Genomic DNA, 8,570 nt, shown 5'->3' with positions numbered 1-8,570 from the left:
TAGTCCTAATAGTCACTTCTAAGCTTTATTCTTATAAAACAACATAAATATATAATCTCATAAGCCTTATGTTTAAAAAAGTGCGAGCGCTAGCTATTTTTTTTATTCATGTATTTTATCCTAAAATACAAACATTCTGGGCAATGTTTGTAATCCTAAACGACATGTGTTTCCAATTAAATATGCCTAATTACTGCGAGCGCGAAGCGCGAGCAGAAATTTTTTTAGGATCTGTTATAGCTGCTTGCAGTTAATCATGAAGACGTTACATATTTCACTAATAAAAATGCGAAGTGCGAGCTGAAAATTTTGACATTTCTACCAGAAAAATTGAAATTCTAAGCACTGTTTGTAATCATGAAAAGGAAGCATAACTAAAACAATTGATGCAAGATATACGCCTAAAAATGGGACACTCTGTTCATATTTTGTAAATCATGAAATGGATGAGTAATTGGAAAGGTGCTGAAACCACATTTTCTGGTAGACTGTTACAAGAACTTATAACTCGATTTGAAAAGAAGAACTTCCTTACATCAAGCCTTGCATATACTGCTTCTCAAGTTTCTGGGAATTTTAGTCTTCGGCCTTCCTTATGCTAATGTCATAGATACCATGCAAGCATAAACTTATAAACATCTATCATCTCCTCTTCTAATACGCCTATATGAAGAAGAGATGGTAGTTTCAAGTGATGCAGTCGCTCTAAATAGGACAAGTTCCTCAGTCGAGGGATTAGTTTGGTAGCTCTTATATATATAGCTGCACACTCTAAGCCGTTTCTGATCACCTATTCTAAAAGGTGACCAAACTGCATGGCTATATTCTAATAACGGTGTTATTACAGGGGCCGCGAAACGGTTTTCAAAGTGGGGGGGGGGGGCTGACCATGCAAAAAATCACAATCGTATGGTCATTTTTACGGTTTTGTACATGGTTTTGGAAAAAAGTGGGGGGGGGGGCTGAAGCCCCCCGAGCCCCCCCCCCCCCCCCACTTCCGCGGCCCCTGTATATTAGATCCCTTAACTTTCATAAGCTTCACTGTATCTTCATCCAAACTTTCAAAAAGACCTCCTCATTAAACCCAGCAATTTATTTGATTTATATATAGAGACAGCTTATGTGGTCTTTGAAGGTGAGTCGTGCATCAACTATAGTACACCCAAGTGCCTCTCTATAAGAAATACACATTGTCATCTTCTTTACCCATGTACGTGATATTCAAATGCAGACTGCATACGACCAACTTTCAGAACAGTACACTTAATTGTCTGGATGGAAGCGAAGTTGCCATTTCTCAGCCAAGTTTTCTAACAGTAACAGTGGCAGGTCATTTTGAAGTTGCTGACAAGACCCAGGTAGATCCGAGCGGGCATAAAGCTTGGTCTCTATAGACGTACTACCCCCAAAACAAATTTATTTGGTGCCCCCTAGTTTAAAGGTCCCTCTCGTTCCCCTTTCTGAAAAAAAAAGTCCTAGCCACTGCACCTTTGACTGCACTTTGAGTGTGTATATTGTTCGGCTCCGTTTTCTTTTGAAATCTATATTTTATACGTATGACATTCTACTATTTGTATCTTTGAATGGTCATGCATCCAACATGCAATCTATTAATTGTGGAGTCCCGCAAGGCAGTTTGTTAGGCCCGTTATTATTTATCATCTATATTAATGACTTTTGTAAATCATCTGATGTCCTTTCGTTTATACTCTTTGCAGACGATTCCAATATATTTTATTCCCATAAAAATCCATATACCTTAGTAAATACTATTAATAATGAACTTTTAAAAGTCACAGAATGGATAAGATCCAACAAATTGTCTCTTAATCTACTTAAAACTAAATATATGCTATTTAGCAATTCCATTGATACACTTCCGATGGACATTGTTTTAGATGACACTAATTTAGAAAGTGTCACATTCATAAAATTTCTCGGTGTTACCGTTGATAATAAGCTTTCCTGGAAATACCACATAGATTGTACTTGTAAGATTATTTCGCGAAATATTGGCATTATCAATAAATTGAAATATCATTTTTCGTCGTCGTCACTTTTAATGCTATATTCTTCTTTGATCCTACCTTACTTGAATTATGGGATACTTGCCTGGGGCAGCACACACCAAACCATTTTAGATAGACTGTTGTTACTGCAAAAGAAGTCCCTTCGTATTATTCATAATTCAGCTTTTCGTTCACACACTGACCCACTATTTTTTGACAGCAAATTGCTGAAGATAAGCGACCTATACTTATTTCATTTAGGGCAATTTATGTTTAAATTTAACAAAAATATCCTTCCACGTGTATTTGATTCTATGTTTCCTCTTAATCGGTCTTTTCATAATTACCCTACGAGGCAATCTAACGAATTTCATTTACCCCGTTTTAGAACTTTATTGGCAAAGAGTACATTTATGTTCGATGGCCCTAGTTTTTGGAACTCCCTCGACAATAACATAAAAAACAGCCCTTCCATACATTCTTTTAAAAGAAAACTGAAAAACTTCTTACTTACATCCTACCGAGGTCTTCATTACTAATTCCCGCTCGTTACCATCCCTCTCAGACATCTAGTTATTTTTATTAGTCTTTATCATCTTGTTTTATTCTCTAATTTCGGTCGCAATCGTCCTGTTTCTATTTAAGTTTACTTCTCCTTTTGTCGTCCTGTTCTTGTTCTTGTTTTTTTTTTCTTCGTGGTATTTTACTCTTTATTAGTTTTGTCTTGTTATGTGTGTTATCTTGTTCTTTTTAATCTATTCAGTAAGTCTCCGTAGGCAAATAGCAACCATTGCGTCTCTCCCCCCCCCCCTCTTTCTTTCTCTCTCTCCTCCTCTTTTCTCTTCTTTGAGGGAGGTTCACATTATACAAGCTTTGCTTTTGAGTGAATCTCCTATTTCCACAGATACCTTTTTTTTTCTATTTGAATTATATTTTATAATTTGTCTACGAAATGCACCACATTTTGTATATATCTTTATATGTTAATTATCATGAATGTTTTTTACTATGATTATAAAGACAATGATTTGTATCGCAAATATTTGTTACAATGTATGAAAATGATTTGTATCAATATTTATGTTATTTCTGTTGGAAATAAATCTGAATCTGAATCTACTATACCAATTGCGATTTTTGTATATAGACAGCCCTTGACGATTTTAAACAACAACAAAACAGAGAAATTGAGAGAAAGAGAGGGGGCCGGGGGAGGGGGGGGGAGAGAAGGGGAAGAAAAGGGGAGCAAGAGTTATAATATGGATCGTTGCAAGAAACTTGCGATCATCATGCAATTTTCAGTCCCTAAATGAATCATAAGTTTTGGAAATTTGGCATGAATTGCCTTGAACTATTTCACCAAAATAATGCAAATCTTTGAAATTAAATGACTTCGTTATTTGTTTTCCGATTTTGATCAAATTTTCAGCATTTTGCTCTGTGAATTTTACTCTATTTCGATATATCTTCAACCCGGAGAATCCCTGTAACACAATGGTGTTATAAACAGATTTGGAGATTCTGAATGAGAGACAAACTTTTTAATTAGTTTAATTATTAGTTCAGGGGTAGAAATGATAATATAAGTTCAAAGCATTAACTCAATCATCGATCATCAAACCAACTAGTAAACGGGAAATAAGTGAAACTGAAGTAGAGACGCAAAATGAACCCGAAGAAGTCTGGTAGTGCAATCTCTGGGCTACTTTGCCTCAGCCTAGTAAAACTCAGAATGATATACAATTTACATAATTTATTTAAATTAGAAATAACAATTAACCAATCAAACTAAAGATAATGAAGGATCGAACTAAAATGTAAGAACCCAATTCATGAGATAAACCATTAAGGAATGAGATGAAGATGATAAAGATGTCATAGGTGATTATGTAATTATGTAATAATAAACTAATAAACTAAGGAGTCAGGTGAGGGATGGAATGAGTGCATGGAACCGGGAGTGGAACACCTGAAGAGAGAATAGAGAAGGAATGAAGATGAATCAGAGGAAAGGCATTCATAGTAAAATGAACGAATGACAACTCAAATTAATTAAAATGGAATAACTTAAGTTCAGACTGCAAGGGCAGTCCTGAAAAGAAATGCAAATGAACTCAAGTCTAGGCGGAACAGAAATGTAAAACAGCTGAAGAAAACACAAGTCAAAGCTACAAAATATATAGGAAAAGACAAAATAACCGTTCGCCGGCACTATCGGCTGTGTCATTTACTGATATCGTTATCATGTATGAGCTTTTCAAATAATTTGACCCTGGCCTAGGGTGAACAGGATTTAATAAATCATTCAGATGCACCTTTTCCTCTATTTATAATAAGTTTTTAAAAAGTATTACAAAACTTTCTCGATAGAACAAACTACTGCAGATCGCTATATATCGCGATAATTGATATCACGTGACATTTGCCCATAGAAACTGGACGCTCGAATCAGCAGGATCGGAACATCGTTAGCTTGACTTCTAATCTTAGGAGTGAATATTCCACATTTATCTTTAATTTGGTGCTTGATTTGCGGATGGATTTACGTAAATGATATGGGCTGATGTGAATGGAATGCGTTTTGAGGAATTAAAGTAACATGACAACTGATTATCCGATACCAAATTCACCATCGGATCAAGTAAGTTTAAAGAAAACCCCGTTTGTCGAGTTTTGCTCCTTGCATGCTTCCGGTACGGTAACATCTGGAACCCTCGCCGCCGGGACTCCAGCGGTTGCGGTCTAAAGAATTTTCGAACTGCTGTGCTGTGCTGTCCGCGCGTCTGCTATTAAATTAAGGCTAGAGTCTAGATCTAGTACTACGGTACCGTACATTTATGTTCAAACACGAAGAACAAAATAATGAAGATGAATGAGAAGATACAGACATAATGAGAGGAGAGCCTTGAAGTTGAAATTAAAAAAAGAAGAACTCAAATTATTAAGGACAAAGTCAAAGAGTGAAAGACAGAGGAGGAGGAAGAACTTAGTTTTGAACAAGAGAATAAGGAAAGAATAACAGTACAGGATGAAAGATTGAAAAGTGTTCATTTTCAACTTGCATATTTCGAAAAGAGTTCCTTTTGCTATAAACCCTAACCCTTGGCCCTTTTCACTTTGTCTTTGGGTGGCTGTCGCAAAAGGAACTCTTCTCCATTTGTTTTCTCTTGTAATACTACTTTACTACTTTTTTATACTAGACCCTGTGGTTAAAATGTTTAGATCTAGATCTAGACTGTATTGTTTTATAAAATTATAGCAGTATTTTACTGGAATGATACTACTAAGAAAGTGACTAACATTAGATATCTAAGGGTGTATTTCTATTTTTATTACTATACATTGTATTATTATTATTATTAGATCAATTATTGTTATTATTATTATCATTTTTATCATTATCATTATTATTTTTATTATTACTTCTACAATGATACTCAGCAGGATCCATAAGTCAGGATGTAGTGCTATTAAAGGAAATATCTAATACCCCTTTCATAAACCTATCCTCCAATTAGCAGCCTAATAGTAATTACTATTAGGCTGCTAATTGGAATGCGTTCACAAACTCCGAAAATTATCCGCATTATTTTTACAAGCGCCCCTCCTGAAAAAGGCGGATAATTATCATGACAACTGGACACGCCCCCTCCGATGCGGTTGTGTTGGAAACGGGTGACCTTGTGACCGCACCATGGCAATTATCCGCATTATTTGGAAATACGTTCATAAACTCAAAATCTTGTCCCGATGCTGCTATTATGCGGATAATTGCAGCATCAAAATAATGCGGATACCGTAACTCTGGTCCTCCTCCGATTTTACGACCAAATTATGCTGCTATTAGCCGCATAATTGGATTTATGAAAGGGGTATTAGGTGCTCATGTGCAGTGCATACATGTACTTGTTGGTGCTTTTAAAACATTGTGCTGTTTGTGCAAGTATTATTATTATTATCGTTATTATTATTTTAACTTTAATTTTTAAATCTACAGACCCTGTCTTACACAGAATTGTGATTGATTCAAATCAAACTGTGATTGATCTGAAATTATGTAGTTACACTGTAAGAGATAATTTTTTTTAGATCAATCACACTTTGAAGTTTGAGTTTGATTTGTAATGATGTAACTAGAAGAACAAGTTTAAATTGAACAATGTGAAAAAAGGAGAAGGCAGAGAAGAAAAAGTAGTACATAAATAAGAAGGAGGAGGAAAGATTTATAGTTGGAAGTTGAAATTAAATAGACTAATGATAAAGTTGAATCATTAGACCAGTGATTATTCTGTTTGCTGAGCACTTTCAATTTCTTTTCTGAAGAGAACTCAAAATTTATGTTTGTAATCTACATGTACATGTACATTGTATTCAAAGTGTTTTTTCTAATTCATCTTGACTTTGATTCATAAAACGGATATATGCCAGCAATGAAGTTTTTTAAAAGAAGTTTAAAAAAATCAAATTGTAGATACCAGTAGGATGGGGGTCCCTATATCCGGACACTTCTCAGATAAAAACAACCTTTTCCACCATATTTTCTCAAACTTTATGTGTTAGATAGCAAAAATAATGTGAATATGTGCTCTGTAATACAATGTATTGTCTATATACTTTCAACCGATTGATGAAATACCGCAAAGTTCCTGAAATTGCTGTCTTGTCCAGATATATAATATCACTCCAAAACACCTGGTAATGATGGTACATGTTCAATTGTTAATGCATTAATTAGTTAATTAAAAGTTCAAAATTTTAAATAAATTTCTGGTTGCAAGTGATTTTTTGATAAATTCCTATAGTGAAATACACCATTTACACTGTAGAATTTCATTCATACAATGTGGGGGGGGGGGGGGGACTGGGGGTGTTTCATAAAGCTGTTTGTAAGATAAGAGCGACTTTAAGAATGACTGGTCAGTGGTGAACCTTTTTTGCGTGCTAAACCATCGCCAACGAACATTTTGGTGTATACCATTTACCACAAGAACGGATCACCAGTCTTTCTTAAATTCGCTCTTAATACATGTTACAACTTTGTGAAACACCCACCAGGGCCCGGGCAAACAATATAATTCCTCCTTCTAGTCACTTTGCCTCAAAACTTTGTCTTTTCCTCTATGGCTTGCATACTAGTAATTTGTGTTGCCCTCTGACCTATATTTTACAGTTGGAAGACCTTCATGTGTATGTATTACCAAGAGAATCATGGAATGATAAATATAGCAGCGTTTTCACCAATGATTCCATCTCGGATGCGCGGTCTGCTGGATTTGTCAGGTAATATGTTTTACTTAATAATTTCCATTCCTAGGCAACCTGGGGGGCGTTTCATGAAAGGACTTGTCGGACGTTTTATCCGACAAGTCCCATTTTATCCGACAGTTACCATAGGAACAGTGCCTCTCTGCCAATCAAAATCATGGAAAGATGTCAGATCTGACAACTTGTCGGATGAAAATATTGATGAAACGCTCCCCTGGACTTACACTGTTGACATTCTTGTTTCTTCCCTCTTTGTACTCAATACCTTGTAACGTGATATTTGTTGAAAACTTGAAATGCCAAATGAAAGTAATAATAACAATAAAATCATCCTTTTTTCTTTCCGCAGAAGGTGTATAAAAACTTTAAAGAGAAAGTTAATCCCCCCCAATTTGCAAAATTTATATGTTGGGCAATCAAATGCTGTATGTAATTAAGTAATGGAAATGTTGATGTTGATGATAATGATGACAAACCTTGTTTAGTACAATTTCACACACATACACACAAAAGAATAATGATTTGGCATTGTTTCACAGTCACAGACATAGCCTAGGCAATCTTTTCAACTTGTGAAAAATTATAATTAGGTTATTTACTGTCTATTGTTCAATTGCAAATACAGTACTTACATGTAGTGTATTTAGGATTTATAAAGAAAAAGGAAAAAGTACTTGCAATTATTTGACCAAACGTACACAACACAAACATAAATGTATGACTGTTACGTTACATATTATACAAAAGAAAAAAAAATAGCAGTGCTACATGCTTGTTAATGATGAGGTTCATTCAGAAAGAATAATCATAAAACCAAACTGAAATATCGCAAATATGATGGAATTAAGTTATTCAAATTAGCTAAATATGCCTATGGAGATGTATTTACATACTATTGTAGATACCATGCAACCTTGTGAAATACTCTTCAAATCGTCTCTCAAAACTCACTTATTTTAGCAGATGTGTAATAATTAGCTTTATTGGATGAGCCTGCACTTTATGAATGTTCTTTTTTAGCAGAAATACGGTGTAATATAAATGCTGTGGATCATCATCTTCATCTTATTCATATTTTTATTGTTGTGTTATGTAAAATTAGTTTTAGATAAAGTATTACTGTGTAAAGTCCATTTCATGTGTGAAAATTATTGTTTGATTCATTTAACGTTTTCAGCATATCGCCAAACCTGACACTTAATGAATTACGGACCGAGCTAATAAGGACCTTAGGAGGTGATATACCTGCAAGCTTTGCATTCCTCCATAGTGTAGGAAGATGTATGACAAGGGTAA

At 34.9% G+C, this 8,570-nt stretch overlaps 1 long non-coding RNA gene across 1 annotated transcript; it reads left to right on the top strand.

Annotated features, from left to right (window-relative positions):
• Positions 1-4,178: 4,178 nt before the first annotated feature.
• On the top strand, positions 4,179-8,570 carry LOC135155984 (uncharacterized). Its single transcript, XR_010295108.1, has 3 exons — positions 4,179-4,650; positions 7,180-7,289; positions 8,452-8,570. It is a non-coding gene; the product is annotated as an uncharacterized LOC135155984 (long non-coding RNA).

Source organism: Lytechinus pictus, chromosome 11, assembly GCF_037042905.1.
Source record: "Lytechinus pictus isolate F3 Inbred chromosome 11, Lp3.0, whole genome shotgun sequence".
Lineage (NCBI taxonomy): Eukaryota > Metazoa > Echinodermata > Echinoidea > Temnopleuroida > Toxopneustidae > Lytechinus > Lytechinus pictus.
This window is presented reverse-complemented; position numbering and strand designations above follow the sequence as displayed.